Genomic DNA, 22449 nt, shown 5'->3' with positions numbered 1-22449 from the left:
TAGACTCTACTGCAGTCACAGCTAATATATACATTTTCAGTGGGGGTGGGGGTGGGGGTGGGGGGGTGACAGGGAGAGGATATCACAAATGCTTGTTCTTGGGAGGCAAAAAAGCCTTAGATATTGCAATGGTCTATGGCCCTCCAAATGGCCTCAGTCCATGAAGAGATGTATAGTATATCTGTGGTATTAAAGCTTTATGCAAGGGGGCGATTAGGAACAAAGTGCCTAAAATGGCTTCTGGGGAGAAGGATGGTGATGATAAGAAGGTTGGGAAAAACTGGGCTGACAGATGGCCTTAAAGCCAAGGAAGGGGTTCTGGCCAGACATACCCTGGAAAATGGTGAAGTTCCTGCATGTCCCAAAGGTGCCCAGTCGAGGGGTGAGCAGGGCTGAGGTCAGCTACTCTGTGGTGCAGCGCTGAGCCTTGTCCGCCCACAGGGGGCTCATACATTTGTACATGGCAACCTCTGTGCTCCTGGAGGCCCTCGATCTGGCAGTCCTGCCTGCTCATGCTCGAGCCTGACATGACAGTGTTGGAAGGTTCAGACTAAAATAAGAGTTGAAGTTATGGGTAGGTCACCTGGGCAGAGATTTGATCGTAGAGAGCACTGCACCATCACTAGGGTGAAGCGGGAATGCAGGTCATTTTAAGGACAGGCCTGTCCTTCTACAAAGAGACATGTTGGTTCTGCTCAGCAAGTGGAAAGTGCCCTGGAGCAAGGTGGTGTGGGAGTGGAGCACGAAGCCCAGAAACACCGGCCATCCCCGTACTTTTGTGACGTGGGGGTGCTCTAGAGGCTCTAGAGGTTATCAGCTGAAAGTCAAGGCTAGCAGAAATGCTGATGCACTTGTTCTGTTACCAGGAACCGGTCATACTATCCTAAGTCAGAACCCTTTTATTTGCCTTTTGGAATCCTCTAATCCTGAAAGTCCCAAAGGAAAACCAGAGAGAGAAAAAGAACTGCAGAAAAGTGGGAAAATTGCCAATTTATTTTCCCCCCAAAACGTTGACTCTGGGTTGGCCTGTGGCAATGCATTAGTAATGAGTCTGTTTATATATATATATATATACACTTTCACTGATACAAAATCAATACATAAGTGTGAAACAAACATTTAAAGGCAATCTGTTTGGCAGTGCTGAGTGCCCGGGGATGGTTGTGATTTTGTGTCATACATTACAGGATGGTGAAGGCGTCGGCATCCCTCTCCGTGAAATAGGGGGCTGTCTGGGGTGGTTGGGGGCCGTGACAGGGCACAGCTGAGGTCAGGGCTGTGGGCTCTGCTTCATCCCACACCCACATCAAGCCACACCAAGGGCTATCCGGTGACATGTGTGGGTACACTGGCCCGGGCCCACCTCGCTGACTAGGAAACATCTCCAACTCTCGGCTGTCGTGAGGATGGGTCGTTCTCATTTTCACATGAGACCGGCATGCTCCGTGCCACAGACTGATGGAGCTTCTTTGCTATTTTCTACAAATGGAAGAGTTGGATTGTTTCTTTTCTTGGGGGAAAGCTGTTCAGTTCTGTGGGTGAGGAGGAAGGCCGTCTCCCCTAGTTTCACCCGACCAGGTGTGCTGCCAGGCCTGTCGTTAACATCTTGAGCTTAGTCTCACTACCATCTGACAGGGCCGAGCAGCATGGTGGCCACAGTGACAAACACGGAGAGGGCAGGCCTGGACACGCGGGCCAGAGCGTGGCAGGAAGAGAGGCACGCATGGCGTCCGGGTTCCAAAGAGGCAACGGGGATGAGCAAGTAGCAGCTTTGGGAACAATGACAGAGTGGGTTTGCATTTCATCCTCTCCTGTGTGACCCCATCCTGGCCCTGTCTCCTTCCTTAGCGCAGCGACGTAACCAGTCGCCCGCAGTTTGGAGCCTGGGCAGAAAGTCTAGATCTCCCAGGGAATGCAGATGGTGCAGACTCACTGGACTGTCATCACTCCCCGCTCCCCAATACGATTTCTGGGTCCTAAGATAAAACCATTTTCAATTCTATTAGATAGTGAGTGCCAGCTTGCTCTCCAAAGCAATCGTCTCCTACTCTGCATACATTCATCTTAATTTTTTGCTAGTTTTACGGGTAAAAAGTGCTGTCTCTAACTTGATTTGGACTCTTCTGATCACCAGTGGGATTGAGCACTTTTTTTTTCTTTCTCCCAATTAATTTATTGGCTGTTTGGATTCCTTTCTCTGAGAACCGCATGGGCCTTGCCTTTGCGTGTTTTGGGGGGCTGTTGTTTTCTTAGATTTGTAAGTTTTTAAAAAGTATTGTATTTGGAAATTAATCCTTAGTTCGTTCTATGTAGGGCAAAGACTTTCTCCAGTCCGTGACTTCTCTCTTAATTCTGATTGTGGCATCTCCTGAAAAACTGAAGTTTTAATTTGACAGAGTCAGACATTCTCCTTTCTCATTCATGCTTTCTTTGTCACGTTTAGGAGAACCTTATTACTGTGAAGTCATAAATATATTCTTATACTTTTTCCTAATAATTTTAAGACATTTTGCTTCTTTCCACATTTGGGTCTTTGATCAATCTGATGTTGATTTTGGAGGTATGCATCACATTTAACTTTTTTTTTTATTGAAGTATAATTAACATACGGTGTGATATTAGTGTCAGGTATATAATACAGTGATTCAACAATTCTATGCATGACTCAGTTCTTATCACAGTAAGTGTGCTAATTTAACTTTTTAATATTGATAGTCAACTGCTCTAATACTCTTTACAGGGTGGTTCATCAGTTCTCCACTGGTTGATATTGCTATCCTGTCATCCACCAAGTTTCCAGATATAAACAGATCAATTTTTGGGCTCTCTTTCTGATTCATTGAACCTTGTATCAATTCTTGCACCAACCGTAAACTTCTTAGAACAGTTCTATTGAGGTAGAATTAACATACAAGACACTGCATGTATTTAGTTTTTCATTTCATAGTTCTATTTATAGGTTCTAGCTTCCTTTTTTTTTGCATTGATTTAGTATTTCTTTCTTTATTTCCTTGTTTATTTGAGTATAGTGAACACATAACGTTACGTTAGTTTCAGGTGCATGGCATAGTGGTTCAACAAGTTTATACGTGATGCTGTGCTCACCATCTGTCACTTTACATTGCTATTACAATGCCATTGGCTATATCACCCATGCTGTGTCTTTTATTCCTGTGACTTTTTCATTCCATAACTGGAAGCCTGTATCTTCCACTACCCTTCACCCACTGTGCCCATCCCCCACCCTCTCTCCTTTGGCAACCATTGGTTTGTTCTCTGTAGCTACAGGTTCTAGCTTCTCGACCTGAAATTTATTTCATTAATTCTTGCATTTTTTAAAAATTTGCTTCCTGTTTTAGCTGTATCCAATAAATGTTGATATGTAGTTCTTCTGTCGCTTGTTCTAAGTATTTTGGAACTTTCATGTGAGTTTTTCCTTAACCTTAACCCATGAATTTTTACAGAAATCTGCCTTTTAATTTCCAAGGATATTTTTAATTTTTTCAATGAAAAAATGTACTATTTCCAATTGTATTGCACTGTGATCACAGATCCCGGTTTTCATGATACGAATATTTTGGAGTGTGTTGAGAATTGCTTTGTTTTCATAAAAGATTGTAAATTATCTGTTTACTGGGATGAAGATCAAGCTGCTTGATTGCATTGCTTTAATCCCTTGTGCTCTTATTATACTTGATGTAACAGTTTCTGATGGCTATGTGTTAAAAAAAACCCTCATTATAATGGTGGATTTGTCAATTTCTCCTTTTTTTTAAAGTTTATTTTGAGAGAGAGAGTGCACACGAGTGGGGGAGGGGTAGAGAGTCAGAGAGAGAGAGAATCCCAAGCAGGCTCCATGAGCGGGCTTGAACTCACGAACCATGAGATCATGATCTGAGCCGAAACCAAGAGTTGGATGCTTAACTAACTGAACCACCCGGGCACCCCTGTCAACTTCTCCTTTTAATTCTGATAATTTTGGTTTTTTTTTTAAACACATAGCCATCAGAAACTGTTACATTAAGTATAATAAGAGCACAAAAGCACAAACATATATTTGAAGGGAATTTTGTTAGGTAAAGCAAATTAATGATTTTTACATCTTACTGGTTGTTTATCCCTTTTATTATTGAGTAATCTCTGCCTTTCTCTTCATTCATATTTTTTTCTTTAATTTTATTTGACCAAATTAATATTGCTAAACTGGCAATATTCAACTTTTCAATGCCAAACTTTCAAGTGAAAGACTAGATAGTCAAAACATAAAGAAATAAATCTGAGAGTTTATCTTTTAATTGGTGAGTCAAATACATTTATATTTATTATAGTTACTCTATATTTGGACTTCTTTCTATCATTTCATTTTATATCCACCATGTTTCTCTTTGGTTCTCATTTTTTCTTTACCACATTCTGTTGAAGTAGAGATGTTTTTTCTTTTTTTCCTTTCTTCTCTCTCTCTCTCTCTTTTAACATTTTCTGTCTTGTTCCTTTACTGATCTGGAAATTATTTATTTGGTTTCTATTTACATATATATTTTTTTTTCTAATTTTAATATTTCTAACAATATCTAAAGCTAATAAATGTCTCTTTCCTACCCTTGAAAAGACAGTGACCTTAGAATGCTTTGAATTCTCTTTAAATTCACTTTAAATTCTCCTGTTTTGGAATAGAGATAGATAGGAATTTGATGGTAATTAAACATGAACAAAAACAAGGTGAAATTTTACTCTTACGTGTGAGAGCCGAGGAAGAAATGTTATGGGCTTAGCACTGTTAACTGTGTGACACAGAGTGAGTTACTTAATCCTGTGATTCCATTTCTTCATCTGTAAATAGTTTTAATACCTACTTGTTAGGGTGTTGGGGATTTGATGAGTTGGTGAATGTAATATACTTAGAACAGTGCCTGGAATATAATAAGTGCTGTTTACGAGTTTGCTAATTGTTACCAGACGTTACCTGGATGTCAAGTGGTAAGAATACCTGAAATAAAATTCTATTGAGGATCCAAATGATATGGCCAATAGCAATATTTTAATATGTAAAAGAGGAATGAAAAATGTATCACCTATCTTGACAAGTAGAAGAAAACATCTGAAAGCAATCAAAGGAGAGTTAATAAAGAACAATTAAGTGTATTAACTGTGAACAATAGTCCAATCAAATGTGCCCTTAGGAAAACTGGCTTTGGGCAGGAGGTTCCTGGAGAGAAAAGGAGGGATGGTGAGTAAGAAGGGCAGTGGTGAATAGAAGAGGCTCCATGGGTAAATCAATGTGTTCTTATGGAACATGAGTCAACAATATGATCTAAATAGTGTAAAAGGCAAAACCACATTTGGGTGTGGTAACAAACCCAGGCTGAATAGTGGGACATACTTCATTATTCCATTTCCTTTGGATCTTGCTGGGCCCTCGGCAGACTTTTTTTTTTTTTTTTTAACATTTCTGAAAATCACATGTTGCAGAATGTGGAGAGGAGGGCAGGGACCCTGATCTGGAGTTTGGAGAGCAAGAGGGATAGGGAAAGCTTATGATAAGCACCAGCTTGATGCTGACAGTGCCTTGTGGCTTGTGCTTGGAAGAGAGAGGCTTCGATTATTCTGGTTAGTCAAGAAGAGTGGGGTCAGAAATCGCAGTGTGATGCTGCCAGCGGGGGCAACAGACGCTGAACGAGGGAGTAACCTAACCACAGAACGGATCCGTCAGTGGGACAGGCGACCACCAGGGTCTAGGAATGATGCCAGGAACATGATGGGCTCAGACAACTGCCTTTTAGGCTGACTTTGGCGTAAACACGAGCTCCAAGCTGCCCTGAGAAAACACGGTGGTCAGCTAAGCCCGGCGAGTGTGCCTGTCCTCTGGAATTCTCCGGGTACAGACTCGGCCAGTCTCCGCACCCAGGACTGCACGAGGAGCACAAAACCTTGTCTGTGATTAAAACCACACTCAGGAGTGGCTCATTCAGGCACCCCGGGCCTGCCTTATGCTGACTGATGGTGATAATTCTATTTCCCATGATTTCTCGAGTGTGCTTTTCATCTGTATTCATTCTATGGCTTTCATGAGAAAGCCATAAAGGGGTCCTTTCCACTACCATTGACACACGTGATCTTCACCAACTGGGAGGAAACAGGAAAAGGTAGTGCGGGGCCAGAAAAGAAATTGATGTTGATCTGTGAAAGGGGCTTGTCACACTGGCCAGTGTCTGTCCTGCAGTCAGATGGAATGCCACTTCTCTGAGTTGCCTTCCCGGACCTCTCTCACTGGAGTAGACTCTTCCCCCACCCACCCTTCAGGTGACACCTTTGTTGGGTAGACCCGCAGTGATCTATTTGCTTACTTATTCATTGACTGCCTCCCTCATTTCATGTAAGATCCTCTGAGCTGGGTGCTGGTCCTGTGTTTTTAACAGCCATGTCACCCAATACTTAGAAGTGTGTCTTTCATGTAATAATGATAATTACTATTTTTGGACCAACAAGAGGCAGCTCTGTAAGGTTGGATTGTTTTGAATGGCTAGCCACTTGCATCCTTTTAGGAAACATGTCTCTCTGAATCTCTGTGAAGTAAGGGTACAGGTAGGAAAGGTCAAGGGTAAACATGGATAGGATTATTAGGATGTTCTAGTTTTGGCAGGTTCATCAGAATGCCTAGAAAAGCCTGGATTTTTGCTTTGAGTGGCCAAAGATGTACCTACAAGAGCAGGAACATCTGATGGGATAAAAAGTTGATTGGAGCAAAAAGCTGAAGTTAGAGACACAAATGTTCTCTCTCACCTTCTTTCATAGGTGATCAGATGCCAGTTTGCCTGGGACAGTCCTGGCTTATACCTGCTGTCCTGGCACAATTGTGATAGTGCTCCTTTACAACCTCAGAGGTTTCCTGATTTGGGTGATAAGTCATATGGCCATGTTGTCTGTAAGATTCAGTCCACCCCTTCCAACACCCAGTCAGCCTGGGGCCACAGTGTATGTTGAACTGCAGATGGTATGTGCTAGAAGGGATAGGAACTTGTGATTTTGGAGTTCATAAATTATGGAGGAGAATCACACATATTTCTTGACACTCATAATATGATTCTCTTAAGATTCTGCCAGTCAAATGCTCTTTGTGCTTTTAAGTTTTCATGACTTCAGAACATTTGGGGCCATAGCTACAGGGGTGATAGGTCTTGGTGTCGTTATAGTCAGGCAACGCATGCTACATGGTCTTAAGACAACATGGCTGGGTCACAATGTCTTCCCAGGATAAAACTTCCTCAATTTTGGGGGCACCTGGGTGGCTCAGTCAGCTAAGTGTCTGATTCTTGATTTTGGCTCAGGTCACGATCATACCGTTCATGGGTTTGAGCCCCCTGCTTGGGATTCTCTCTCTCTCTCTCTCTCTCTTGCTCTCTCTCTCTCTCTCTCTCTCAATAAATAAATAAACTTAAAAAAAAACCCACAAAAAACCCCAATAAAAACATACATAAAACTTAGTCAATTTATTTACAGCTCTGAACTCTTTAGAACCCAGGAAAGCCTGTTCTTAGGGAGCCCTTCGGGGAACAGGGAGATAGGTCCTCATAATTGTGCCTCCCTTTAATCTTAATCCAAGCTTCTAAACACCTATCCCTTTCATCTTGAAGAGGAGTCTTTTCCCAGGAGGCTTTTGATCCTTCAAGCAAAGAGACACCTGAAAGAATGCTCAGCCCATGCCCAGATATGTCAGAATACCCGGGTCCACAGATGGGACACCAATAAAGTCTGCTAACACAAGCAGCTGTCTGACATATTCGGCCACTTTTAAGTGGTTGATCATTAATGTATGCACTTAAAGGTTGGGGAAGGTCACTGAGTGGTTCCAACAGAAGAACATATCACCCCATTACACCAAAGTGGTAAGAAGATTAATTTCCCAAACCAGAGTAGGTGATGTGGCCAAGAGGAGAGGGCCACATGCTTGCTAGATCTGAATGCCCTGATTACTTCTTCTGGGATATTATGTTAAAAGTGCGGGTTTAGTCAGTGAAAATCAGAGACACAGATCATCTGAAGCAACGCATCAGTGATTCAGGCACAGGGGCTGGACGAAATGCTGCCCTAATGCACTTTGTCCGTTGCAATTTGTCTGTGAATTGCATTAAGAGAAACGACACTGAATATAACACATGATGCCACTTCATGTGTGGTGTATTGTAATGTAATATCAATAAGTTACTTGCCATGTTAATTTGCCTGTGTATCCAGACCTTAGGGCGACCTGACAGCTCAAGATAGCAGATGCTCTGATTTTTCCACTTTCCATGGTCTTTATCACCATTGTTTAAAATGTTTGCATAGAAATGTATTGGGTTGGTATCCCATAATTTAAATATTCTTCTACTTTTGTATGTTTAGATTGTTTTGGGTTTTTTTCTATCGCAAATACTATAGAAGCTGGAAGTATGCATGCATGTTTTCCCATGTTTTAGATTAGTTACTTAAGATGAGTATTTGCAAAGAGGGGAAAGATTAAAGACAGCAGGAAGCAGAGGGTCTGAAGAGCAGTGACTTGGCTAAGACATCTCTTTGTCTGTACAGCATTTCTCATGCTCTTATGTCATCTGTCTACACAGGTTGGTGAAGAACTTGACAATCTGATGATTGATTACTTTGTGGACCTTGAATGGAAACACTGCACCCCTATTATATCAGGGGGAGGAAGTGAAGTGAGGAAAAACCTCTTGTCTAGATACAATATTGCTTTTTGTACAACACAGTATGAAATACATGTATTTTTGAAACTTTAAAAAAATGTTTATTTATTTTTGAGAGAGAGAGAGAGAGAGAGAGCGAGCAAGCAAGCACGAGCCAGGGAGGGGCATAGAGAGACGGGGACAGAGGATCCATGCTGACAGCAGCAAGCCTGATGTGGGGCTTGAACTCATGAAGCAGGAGATTGTGACCTGAGCTGAAGTCGGATGCTTAACAAACTGGGCCATCCAGGCGCCCTGAAATATTTGCATTTCTATGTTACTTGTCTTGTTTCAAGCTTGTATTTTTTTCTTTCCTTTGCATTCTCTCAAAGCAGGTTGATGGCCCATGGGAGAAATTATTTCCTTGGGCAAACAGATAGAAGACACTTGTACAAAAGGCAAAGAACACATCTTTCAGATGCCCTCCCTTGTTCTGTTGAATGGCTTCAAAGAAGAGTTTACTGGGAGACCTGGGTGGCTCAGTCGGTTCAAAGTCTGACTTCAGTCCAAGTCATGATCTCACGGTTCATGGGTTCGGGCCCCACGTTGGGCTCTGTGCTGACGGCTCAGAACCTGGAGCCTGGATTCTGTGTCTACCTCTTTCTGCCCCTCGCCTGCTCATGCTCTGTCTCTCTCAAAAGTAAATAAAAGTAAAAAAAGAGAAGAGTTTACTGTTTTTATTTTCTTTATTAGGAATTAAAATAGGAGACTTTTGATGAGGTCTTGTTTTAAAGAAGCTATTTTCTTTGAGAAAAAAAGTGCTTCCCCTTTTGATGCTTGAGATTGATGTGATGAAATTTAGGAAAAACTTATATGACAGTTGTTTGTGTTTCTTCTGGGTGATTTGTTTAGAGTTATGTGTACATCTAAGATGCTTTAAAGTCTTTATAACAGATTTCTCACTTTCATATGGGAGATATAACAGCAGAATTATGGAATCTTGTAGCCTCTGGTTGCTAGAATTGTCCACCTTTGTAGAAGCGTTAGAAAATGCTGAGAGTGATTTCATGGGGGTTATTTTGTTGTTGTTGTTGTTTACTTATTTATCTTTGAGAGAAAGAGGATGGGGCAGGGGGTGGGGAGACAGAATCCCAAGGAGGCTCTGTGATACCAGTGCAGAACCCGACATGGGGTTCAAAACCGTGAGCCGTGAGATCATGACCTGAGCCCAAATTGAGTTGGATTGCTTAACCGACTGAGCCACCCAGGTGCCCTGATTTCATGGAGTTTTAAAGTAGGGTGCCCAGGAATGCTGGGTAAGGTCAGAGCGAACCCAAAGAGAGTGCCTACTGTGTGCCAGGCACACAGTACAGCTGTGTGCTGTACAACTGTCCACCCATTTAATTCTCAACCCTAGGGGGTAGGAACCGTCATTTCCCCCTGTTTCACTCAGCATCAGTAGAAGAATTTGGACAAATGGACCAATAAACTTGATTTTCTAGCTAAATGCTTGATCCACTGCATTGTCCTTGGGGCCATGAAGCTGTTCCCCACTTCCAGAAGGTGACCACTTTGTTGAGGCTTCTCTAGGGTCAGAAGTGGCTGCTGATTGCCACTCCCAAAGAGGTGCATTCTAAGAACAGAAGAAAATCATTGCCAAGGAGAATGGTTATTGGGCCTGGTTTTAGCAATTTGCAAAGTCCAATAAAAAATAAATCCCAAAGCAGTCATATGTTTCAAATCTGAATGTTAACAGCTGTGCTCTTATTTCTTTGCTGACTATAACTACAATGCTAAGCCTTTTCTCTGTGTTTAGAAAAAGCTCTGCCTTCACCTTAATGTTCTGGCCATACCAGCCAACTGTCCTTTCCAAATTTACCCCCAATTCCTTATTTCCTTCTTTAGATATTTATTTCTTTTTAAGGAGAGATCTCTACAGGGCTAAGGTTTTAAAACAGCAAATTGTGCTAAATTCTTAATCCTCCTCTAACATCTGTTTATGTTTTTGGAATATATATATATATATATATATATATATATATATATATGTAATGTTTTTAAGAAGTCTTTTTACCCCTGTCCAAAAAGGAACTCTAAGAACCAATTTTTTCTTTATTTCCTTCCTTTTTCTTCCTGCCTTCCTGCCTACCTGCCTTCTTTTTCTCTTTTGGGTTTTTTTTTTAGATTACTTTAAGGGGAAATAATCCCTTAATGTGTATCCAAGAACACTGAAAGATGTTTGGACATTTTCTATTCCTTTCTGGCCTCTGAGTTCTGAGTCACTGAGTTTGTGTTTTTAAGTCAGCACCTATGGGCAAAGTTCTCTTTCAAAACTAAACTAGTCCCCATGATTTAAAATGCCAACCAACCAATGAACCAAAAAATCCACTCCCTAAAAAAAAAGGATCAAACCAACCAAAACCCCCTCAAATTTAACCAAAAACCTCTCCAAAAAAATCAGGTCCTCATTTTGGATCAAAGCCAGGCAACATTTTCCCCAAATTCCTCCTGCTCTATAGAGAGAGTACATCTCTGAACATGCCAAATGGAAATTCAGATATGAGCAACTCTTTTAAAATTCTTATCTTTTAAATATTCATAATTTTCCAGCTCTTTACTATCATAAATTCTTTTCATTAGAAAGCTCACCTTGGAAAGGGCGGAAGGGAGGAGTGAGTTCGGAAGGCACTGTTTTCCCGGCTCCCTGCTTGCTCAGAAAGTGTCTGGTAATGGGATGGCAGGACACCCGGCTGTGGGTGCTGGAGGGTTCTTAACTCCAATCTGTGAGGACTGAGATGTGTCCCTCCAAGTCTATCATCACCCAGGTTAGACAGGCCCCACTGAAGCCTCTCTGGTGGGTGGGAATTCTTGGAGGCAGTGATGCCTGAATTTTCTAAGGATGAGCCTAGGATAGCTATTAAGCTAGAAGGGCATAGGGCTGGGGACCTAACTTAAAGCTGCATTTGCATGGTGCTTTATACAATATTGAGACGATCTTTCCTTTATTCATCAGAGAATGTAGAGAGGGCTACTGGCCAGGACTGTGGGGTGGGGTGAGGGAAGGAAGACCACTACTTTCAGCCCCTTCATGGAGACCCCACCGATGAGGAGCCTCTTGGGATAGAGCTGTGACCATGCTGGAGATTGGGCATATTGACAGACTGCCAATGGGAGAGGCTGGTGCACGTATGTTTGCCTGAGTCTGCAGAAGGGGCAGGCAAGGCTGGAAACTTGGCATCACGGGAGGGGAGAAGCACTTCCGGGTTTCATCATGCATGCTGTGATTTGTCTCCTTGGTTAAATCTCTGGGTCCTGGAAGCTGTTTTACTAACAGTCCCTTAAGGAACGGAGAACCATGGAATCTCTCCAGTAATCTCGCCCACACGAACTCCAGTGGGTGGTGAAGCATCCTGCTTCATTTTGCCTGGGAACGATTGGGGCACCGTGACAGCACAAAGGCAGCTGAGGTGGGGCTTTGCAGCAAATAAAGGGACATGGGCATCACTTCCCATACTGGTGTGATTCTGTGCTTTGTTGCTTGTTTTTTAAGTGCTACTGTGGCAGTCAGTGGCATGAGTGGTGGACACCCAGGGGTACTCCCTTCCACTGAATTTCTTTTTTTTTTTTTAAGTTTATTTATTTATTTTGAGAGAGACAGAGACAGCATGAGTGGGGGAGGGGCAGAGAGAGAGGGAGAGAGAGAATCCCAAGCAAGTTCTGTGCTGCCAGCACAGAGCCTGACCTGGGACTCGAGCCCACTAAACCGTGAGATCAGGACCTGAGCTGAAACTCAAAGTCAGATGCTTAACCGACTGAGCCACCCAGGTGCCCCCTCCACTGTTTCAGTAGCATCTGTCCCAGTAGATTCTCAGGGAGCCTCACAGGTACCCTAGAGGTTGTCTTCTCGGCCTTGAGCCTCCTACACCCTGGTGGGGTGTTTTCTGCTGGCCAGTCCCAGCCCATGTTACCCTGCCTTCCAACCTTTGGCCAGCCACTGTGGATCAGTTCTGGCTCAGGTCCTCCTGGAGAATTTCCCCACTACTCAGTGGGCTTCAATCACACCTTTTCAATGAGATCTGAATGCCAGCCTTAGAAAGGGGGGTGGGTGGTGATCTCTTTTTCAAGTGTGTTCTTTCGTTGAGCATTCTCCTTCATCTCTTGGATAGCCTCTAGAGTTCTTTTTATCCCTTGACAGTCAGCTCCCTGTTATGGTTATATAATTCTTTATATTAAAGTCTCCCTGTTAAAATTATTGTGTGATTTCTGTCTCCTAACTAGACCTATTGATACAAGATGATAGTAGGGATAATTGATAGAAATACTGAGTTTGTTCCCTTATACATTTTACTTCCTTCTTATTTGAAGCCTCTGTCCTGGTCCCGACAGGTGCCAGCCCTCAGAAGCTGTGAGTTAGTTGCATCAGCGGGACTGGGTCCCAAGTAGCTGACCCCCAGGTTCACTGAAGATTTCCATACTTGACGAAATGACTGGAGAGAATGGATGAGAATTGATGCTATAACACTAGCTTTGCATGTGGGTGAGGGGAACCCAGAGAAAAACAGCTTGAATTTCTTGTCCATGGGGATGGGACCTCAGAATCAGAATGAAGTTGAAAGAAAATAAACGTGAGACTCCCAGTGAATCTGCTTTATGATAGTTACAGTTTTTATGTCAAATCACTGACAAATACATAAATATAAAAGCTGGCATGGATTTGGCAATGCTTCTACAAACTTGTATTTTATTATTTATAAAGCATTTAAAAACACTTGAAAAAGTGGTACATGGTATCAATTTATTTACTTAAAATTTTTTTTAAAACGTTTATTATTGAGAGACAGAGAGACACAGAGCATGAGCAGGGGAGGGGCTGAGAGATGGGGAGACACAGAATCGAAAGCAGGCTCCAGACTCTGAGTTGTCAGCACAGAGCCCAATGTGGGGCTTGAACTCACAAACAGCGAGATCATGACCTGAGCCAAAGTCGGACGCTTAGCCTATTGAGCCACCCAGGTGCCCCTCAATTTATTTACTTTTATTACTAGGTCTATAGATGTGAGGATTTCCTGCCTGAAGGTGGTAACTCCACAGCCCCTCTGGGATCAGAAGCTCACAGGTCTGGAGCTGGTGTTATAAGAATGGAAACAATGCTGAAAGCCAAGTGCTCATTAATATACAATATGGAGATCGTATCATCTTTTAAACAGTCTTAGCAAAAGACGCAAAAATCTGGCTTTCATGTGCAGTGTCTCTGTGTCCACTGTGTATTTTTCTTTGTCCATGCTTTGAAAGGATAAGCAATCATTGCTTGTTTGTTTGCACTTCCTGGGAGAAGATGCTACTCTGGATGAAATGCATTGGCCCCACCTAGGCAGGTGGAGGATCCCATGAAAGGAGCAGTTGGCCGCCTGCCACTGGCTGGGTGATGCACAGAGAACAACCCTGGAGCGTGCCCTGGAGCGTGCCCTGGAGCGTCTACACCCTCATCCTCATCCTTATTTCCCCAGTTTTTCTTCTGGAACAAGTGGAAGCCTCTGATGCACTTATCTCCTTCTCTACCTTCCCTATTTTAAAATTAGGATGCTAATATTTGTGAAGTCATGAACTAATGTTTAACCTTTTCTGGCATCCAATATACATGCTTATTTGGCTCCATGGCCCTGGTCTAGCACCCCTACATTAATCCAGAGAATCGAAATACCAACAGGAAAAAGGAAATGAAGAAAGCAAATGCAACATTAGCTACAGAAGCATTTCACTTAACAAAATCAGGAAAGAGACCATATCTCCCTAAGTTTCATGTGATAATATAAAGTGATAATACTTTGGTTGCTTTAATTTCATTTCCTCTGCTCTGTTTTCCCTTTGACCATTAACAACACTCAGCTGTGTCCCTTTGTGACCCAATGGCTGTGTGCCTGAGAGCCTGGGGCTGATGAGAAGTGGACCCTCTTTCTCTCTACCAATTTTTAAGTTGTTTTCTTCATCCATCGCCAGCCCCTGAGACTCAGCCCTTAACCTTGTGAGTTTAGTGTTTGGCTAAACTGGAGAAGAGAATTAATGATGGTATTGGAAAGACTTTCTTGACAAAATTCACTTTCTGGATATGGGAAATAAGGGCTCAGGGCTTCATAAATATGACTTATGGGGCAATTAGACATATTGGCAGCCTTTCTGGGTCCAACATGGATGTCTGGAAATTATATGTCAACTCCCAACCTCATGCTAGATTCTGTAGTTTTCTGGCTTTGCCATGGGGGTGGGGGTACATGGTGATTAAATAAATGATCCCAGAATGAAAGACAAAAAGAGAGAAAACAAATGATTTCATAAAATGGGAGAAAAAAGGAAAAATGGAATTTTTACATTTTGATATTTTTTCTCCCTTGGACTTTCACCAAAATCTTAGTTTCCTTAGTGCCAAGGTTTTTTTTTTAATTTTTTTTTTTTAACATTTATTCATTATTGAGAGACAGAGAGAGACAGAGCACAAGCATGGGAGGGGCAGAGAGAGGAGGAGACACAGAATCCAAAGCAGGCTCCAGGCTCTGAGCTGTCAGCACAGAGCCTGACGTGGGGCTCGAACCCACGAGCAGTGAGATCATGACCTGAGCCAAAGTCGGACACCCAACTGATTGAGCCACCCAGGTGCCCCTCCTTAGTGACAAAGTTTGACAACTCCATGTAATGACTTAAGAAAGTCATGCTACCTGACTGTTCTCTAGTTCAACACAGACGTCCACCCCACAGTCCCAGTTGTGGATGCTGTGACGCTCATGTCTACTCCCAGAAGGAAAAACTGATTGTCAAGGGTGAAATGAATCGGATTCAAGGATGCAATCTTTACTTGTTTGTCTATAATGATAATAAAAGCACGAACAACCTCAAACATAAGTTGAAATTGGTGACTGGCGGAGGATAGGGGAAAGGGCTTTCCTTTGCCCATGACCTTTCCTTCCCACCGCGGTCATCCTGGCAGTGTTCACCCCCTGGGTCTCAGTTTCTCCTGAGCTCCTATGTGCTCCTGTGCCCCTCTCAACCCACCTCATGTGCATGGTCTTGCTTCGTGCTGGCGTATGGGGAGTGTCTGGTGAAGTTGATCTGAAAATACTTAATAATGATTAACCAGCGTTGGGTCAGATTGCAGATGTTCAAAAGAAACCTGTATGTTTGGTAAAAAGGAAAGCAGAATGAGAAATACTGATTTTGTTTCCAAAGAAAAACCACATAGAATTTTCTGGGTTGTGGAAGAGTTTTAGGAACTGGCTCCAAACACGAGTTCCTGCTCATGGTCCTGAGCAAGCTCCCAACTTAGCCAACACCTGTGCAGTAACCTCCTGGGCTTCTGTTTCACCACCCGTGAGAAGCGGTTGTGAAGCTTGGGGCTCACGATGAACAAAGGGGGAGGCCAAGTGTGGGCCTGCCCAGCTCCCAGGCCCCTCCTTCCTGCTTTGTTTCTCTTCTGGCTTCCACACAGGGACTCAGGGCTTTTGGCAAGTGTGCAATCAGGACATTCTAAAACAGTTCTCCTTTTAAAGATTTGGTGTAAATGTTCCCCGAAGCATGTTTGATCATGAATTCTAGTTTTAGTCTTGGGAAACATGGATGTAGGCTTACATGGATAGTGGGGACCCATTGTTCCTGAGATATCCCATTCCCTGAGGACCTGAGCTCAGCTTGTTGCCAAACCCCCTTACCTACGGTGCTAGTGGTCCAAATGGCTTATTGGGTGAGCTTGCATGAGGGTTCACATTTATAGCAGGTAAGCCAATTTCTCAACTCAGGGGTAACCAAGGGTTTCTGTGTGTGTGTGTGTGTTTTTTAATCTTTATTTATTTTTGAGAGAGAGAGAGAGAGAGAGTGAGTGCAAGCGGAACACAGAGAGAGGGAGACACAGAATCCAAAGCAGGCTCCAGGCTCTGAGCTGCCAGCGCAGAGCCCGATGCAGGACACGAACTCACGTTCGTGAGATCATGATCTGAGCCGAAGTCGGACAGTTAACCGACTGAGCCACCCAGGCGCCCCGGTTTCTGTGTTTTTAACTGTGGGTCACAAACATGCTCAGAAATCCAAAGGTATGTGAATGTTGTTAACATTTTCTTCATTAGAATGATGATTTGATGACATATCGGATAGAGGGTTAGTATCCAAAATCTATAAAGAACTTATCAAACTCAACACCCAAAAAACAAATAATCCAACTAAGAAATGGGCAGAAGGCATGAATAGACATTTTTCCAAAGAAGACATCCAGATGGCCAACAGACACATGAAAAGATGCTCAACATCACTCATCATCAGGGAAATACAAATCAAAACCATGATAAGATGTTACCTCACACATTCCAGAATGGCTAAAATGAACAAATCAGGAAGCAACAGATGTTGGTGAGGATGCAGAGAAAGGGGAACTTTTTGTACTGCTGGCGGGAATGCAAACTGATGCAACCACTCTGGAAAACAGTATGGAGGTTCCTCCAAAAATTAAAAATAGAACTACCCTATGACCCAGCAATTGCACTGCTAGGTATTTATCCAAGGGATACAAAAATGCTGATTCGAAGGGGCACATGCACCGCAATAGCAGCACTATTAACAATAGCCAAATTATGGAAAGAGCCCAAATGCTTATTGACTGATGAGTGCATAAAGAAGATGTGGTGTATATATACAATGGACTATTAGCCGCACAAAGAATGAAATCTTGCCATTTGCAACAATGTGGATGGAACTAGAGTGTATTTTGCTAAGTGAAATAAGTCAGTCAGAGAAAGACAAATATTATGATTTCACTCAAATGTGGAATTTAAGAAAATCAGAGGCACATAGGGGAAGGGAAGGAAAAATAAGACAAAAACAGACAGGGAGGCAAAGCATAAGTTATAGACTCTTAAATACAGAGAAAAAATTGAGGGTTTCTGGAGGGGAAGTGGGTGAGGGGATGGACTTAAATGGGTGATGGGCATTAAGGAGGATAGTTGTTGGGATGAGCACTGAATGTTGTATGTAAGTGACGAATCACTAAATTCTACTCCCGAAACTAATATTATACTATATGTTAACTAATATGAATTTAAATTAAAAAAAATAATGATGATCTGAGGGGGTCTGAGCATTAGATGTGACTTGAACATGAGTCAAATGTGTGGAGTCTGGTCACATCCTTTTTCTGATGTCAGTAATCCTTCCTAATCTTCATGATTGAGGTTTAGTGATGAAAACATGAAAGGCTCAAAATTATAGCAGTAAGTGAAGATTCAATGCCAGCTTGCCAACGTGAGCCTTGTAGTGGTCACCCAATAGAAGTGGCCCATGTGTCTATCTGGATTCCTGATACTAAGTTCAGGAAGCAAATAGCTCTGGAGAGTGAGGGATAGTTATAGTAGATCATGTGTGCTACTTATTAAAACAAAGGTTGCCCAAATGTCCTTAAGCTGTGGTTTTCAAACTTTTTATCCATCAGAGTTTTCTTCAAGTGAAATACTGCTCTAAGTAAGTGAATATTAAGATGGATGAATTGAAAACTGGGTTGGCAACTGGGCCTTCACTCTTGGTTTTTCCTCCTTGGCTCCGTGCATGAGCACTTCTGTGGAACCGTCTGCCTCTTAAGAAATGGTTGGGAGGCCTTTCGCTGAAAGGAGTGACTCTTTGGGATGCCTGGGTGGCTCAATCAGTTAAGCATCCGACTTCAGCTCAGATCATGATCTCACGGTTTGTGAGAGCTGCACTGACAGCTCAGAGCCTGGAACCTGCTTCGGATTCTGTGTCTCCCTCTCTCTCTGCCTCTCCCCCCGCTCATGCTCTGTCTCTGTCTCTGAAAGATAAATAAATGTTAAAAAAAAAAATTAAAAAAAAAAACCAAAAAGAAAGGAGTGACTCTTTGGAATCTACCTGGTCCATGTGAATTAGACCCGTCCTGGACTAATCAAGTATCCCTGAAGCCTAGTGTTGACCCTTGGAACCCTCTTGCCATCAAAGAAATACGACATTTGGCCATAAAATAATACTGTGCCGATTCTGACTCACAGAAGACTCACTCAACCCAGGTGAGCATTCAGAGCAAATCATCTTCTAAGCCAACATGTGGAGAAAAACAAAGTTTTACCCTAACTGGCTTTTCTGTTTCAAATGGAGAATGAAACTTGGAAGACGGTGGGAAGGCAGGCTGGCATCTCTGAGATGCAGTGTTCAGGACAAATGAAATGTCAGAATCTCATGTCCTGATTTACTCACTGGTGTATGAGCTCGAGGGGTGGATAATACATATCTTCCTCTTTTCCTTAAAGGTCTGGGTTGGGCCAGATAACACTTGGAGGCTGACTTCAGAAAGCTCTGTTTGGAAGGCTCGTGCACATCACATGATGAAAGATGTGAGGATGGTCACCAGGCCACTTGTTCACTGTGCCAGGCTGGGTCTCCATAGCTTCAAATTCATTCCAACGTAATTGAAAACATGTGCTAAAGTGTGCATTTTCTTAAGGTTCAAAATTTCCCTGTGGTGTACTTTCCATACCATTTTGATTTAAAAGCAGAGAATGACAATACTGTGGCCAAAAACGTGTGTCAGTATATAAGTGTTTTAAAACAAATCTTTTAAGAGTAAAAAACCCTGAAGAATAAACAGAAGACTGAATCATAGTTCTTAGAATTAAGGCAGGTGAGGAGCCTCAAGGAAAAGGCTTTAAAGTTGTATTTCTCAATGCAGTGTCATTACAGGTCATAATTTAGTACAAATGTTTAATACTCTTGCTGTCTTGAAAATGATTCTTCCATCTGGACGTTATGTCTGTGACTTCCACAGAGAGGGGAGAAAACGTGTCTGCCCATATTTATCCTGCACAAGTTTCCATCTGTGGCAATATCAAATGCCTATGTGGACCAAGCAGTAAATTATGTGAGCGAAGCCAACAGGTGGAGGCTGTGGCCACCTGGACACAAGGGCTCATTTGAAGGGAGCTGCCATTGAGAAAGGCCAATGCAGTGTTGTCACAGCTTCTGGTTTTTCAGGAGAGCCTGAGAATCGATATGTTGAATGTAAAAAAAACTCCTGATTTTTAAAGTTATAGAAATTAAAGATGTAACTATACCACAGGTGGTCCAATCAATATCTCTGAAGGCCAGACCAGTGCCAGGGCAATAAGTATCTGGTATGCAGAGTGTGGTGCGGGTCTGAAAAGTTAGCAGGAAGCAGAGTCTTACAGAAAGGTGGGACAAGTACTCCTGTTGGAGTAGAGTGGGGCGGGAGAATAGGGTTAGTCCCATCTCTCTTTACCCTAATTGAAGTGGGGACGGGGAGGGCGGGACCCCACTTCGAGGTGGAGTCAAAGACTATAGTGTGCAGGGCAAGGCTTGGTTTTGCCGCCTGTGTGTGGCTTTCCTGCGCGTCTCCTTGACCACCCGCACGGCACACTTCACTTCTGACACTTTGGGTTATCAAGTGTGTGGAGGCTCTTCCCCACACCAAGCGATCCTCTGTGACACCAGCGGGGTGACCTACAGTTTAACTCAATTCTGACACCATCAGCCCGGAGAAAGCGTCAGATTCTACAGGTAAGGGCCCAGCCCCACAAGTTGCGCCCCCCCCCCCCGCCCCTTCAGGTGCCAAATGCAAGCAGTAGGTCCCCAGGTTATCCCAAACTTCTGTCTAGATTGGTTACAGATTGGTAGTTCAGGTTCACTTGGTTTACTAGAGCAGCTCACACAACTCAGGGAAACACTTATTTCCGTTTACCAGTTTATCAAAGGATGTGATGAAGGAACACAGATAAGCAGCCAGATGAAGACGTACATAGGGCAAGGTCTGGGAGGGTCCTCAGTGCAGAAGCTTCTATCCCCGCAGAGTTGGGGGGCGTCACCCTCCTAGTGTGGATATGTTCACCAACCTAGAAGCCTCCTGAACACCGCACTATTGGGATTTTAGGGAGGCTTCCTCAAGTAGGCATAATCAATTATGAACTACGTTTTTAGCCTTTCTTTCCCCTCAGGAGAGTGAAAGGTGGGCTGGAATTTCCAATGGCTTGGTCTTTCTGGTGACCAGCCCCCATCCAGGAGCCCACTAGAGTCACCTCATTAGAACAAAAGATGCTCTTTGTGCTCTTATCCCTTAGGAGTTTACAAGAGTTGGGGCACCTGGCTGGCTCAGTCGGTTAAGCATCTGACTCTTGATCTTGGCTCCGGTCATGAACTCACAGTTTGTGAATTCAAGCCCCGCATTGGTCTCTTCGCAGATAGTGCACAGCCTTCTTGGGATTCAGTCTTTCGCTCTCTCTGCTCCTCCCCTGTTCTCTCTCACTCTCTCAAAATAAATAAACTTAAAAAAAAATGAGAGACATGATATCATCACAGATCCTACAGATATTAAGGGATAATAAACAACTATTCTGAACAAATTTTATTTTAATAAATTTGGCAACTTAAATGAAATGGACACATTCCTTGAAAGATATAAACTACTAAAACTCACTCAAAAAGAGATAGACCTAAAAGTCCTATTAAAACTAAACATTGATTTTATAGTTTTAAATCTTCCCACAAAGAAAACTTCCAACCCAAATGCTTTCACTGATGAATCATACCAGACATTTAAGGAAAAACTTGTATCAATTTTACCCAAACTCTTGTGGACAATTGAAGAAAAGGGGATACTTTGTAAGCCATTTTATGAAGCTAACATTATCTCTTTTTTTTTTAAATTTTTTTTAACGTTTATTTATTTTTGAGACAGAGAGAGACAGAGCATGAACGGGGGAGGGTCAGAGAGAGGGAGACACAGAATCCAAAACAGGCTCCAGGCTCTGTGCTGTCAGCACGAGCCCAACGCGGGGCTCGAACTCACGGACCACGAGATCATGACCTGAGCCGAAGTCGGACGCTTAACCGACTGAGCCACCCAGGCGCCCCACTAACATTATCTCTTTTTTAAAAAATGTTTTACTTATTTTTGAGGGAGAGCACGGTTGGGCAAGGGCAGAGAGAGAGGAGGATAGAGGATTGGAAGCCGGCTCCTCGCTGACAGCAGTGAGCCTGATGCGGGGCTCAAACACATGGACCACGAGATCATGACCTTAGCCAAAGTTGGAAGCTCAACTGACTGACCCACCCAGGTGCCCCAAACATTACGGGTAAATGATAAAAAAAAAAAGTGGACAAAGACATTATAAGGAAAGAAATCTACAGGCTAACATCATGGGGATAGTTGTAAAAATTCTTAAACTTAGAGCAAATTGTATACAACAATATATAAACAATAATATATCATGGCCAGGAATATACTATATTTATCCCAGGAATGCAAAGTTGGTTTAAAACTTGCAAATTAACATATGTAATTCACCATGTTAACAAACTAACACACACACACACACACACACACACACACACACACACACAAACGCATACCAAAAACTAAACCATATTGTCAAGAGCATTTGCCAAATTCAATATCCCTTTATGATAAAATCTTTCAGTTAACTAGGAACAGAAGGAGACTTCCTCAACCTGATAAAGCAGTCTGTACAAAATGTCTTCTGTTCTCATTTGCCTCAGAGTCAAATACACGCAGAGTGATGGATAGTATGGAAATAGCATAAGCTGCTGGGTCGGAACACTTATGGAACCACAGCCTTCCCACTGCTGTGCTCATGCACTTGTTAAAGAGCCTCTCTGAGCATGCATACTCTCCTCGGTAACACAGAGATAACGAACAAAGAAGCTATGCTTTGTTGCTGCACAGCATTGCTTGTATACCTTAAAGTCAGTACTTTCCGCTTTTCTTCCCCTGGTTCTGACG

The 22449-nt window shown here is 42.8% G+C and overlaps 1 long non-coding RNA gene across 1 annotated transcript in view; it reads left to right on the top strand.

The window, feature by feature from the left end:
* The window catches only part of LOC125939027 (uncharacterized), a 28047-nt gene extending 5989 nt beyond the window's left edge, over positions 1-22058 (top strand). Inside the window, exon 2 of the long non-coding RNA XR_007462906.1 lies at positions 8601-22058. This is a non-coding gene — a long non-coding RNA (uncharacterized LOC125939027). The remainder of the gene's footprint in view (positions 1-8600) is intronic.
* The last annotated feature ends 391 nt before the right edge of the window (positions 22059-22449 follow it).

The sequence above is a fragment of the Panthera uncia genome (genome assembly GCF_023721935.1).
Source record: "Panthera uncia isolate 11264 chromosome B2 unlocalized genomic scaffold, Puncia_PCG_1.0 HiC_scaffold_24, whole genome shotgun sequence".
NCBI lineage: Eukaryota > Metazoa > Chordata > Mammalia > Carnivora > Felidae > Panthera > Panthera uncia.
This window is presented reverse-complemented; position numbering and strand designations above follow the sequence as displayed.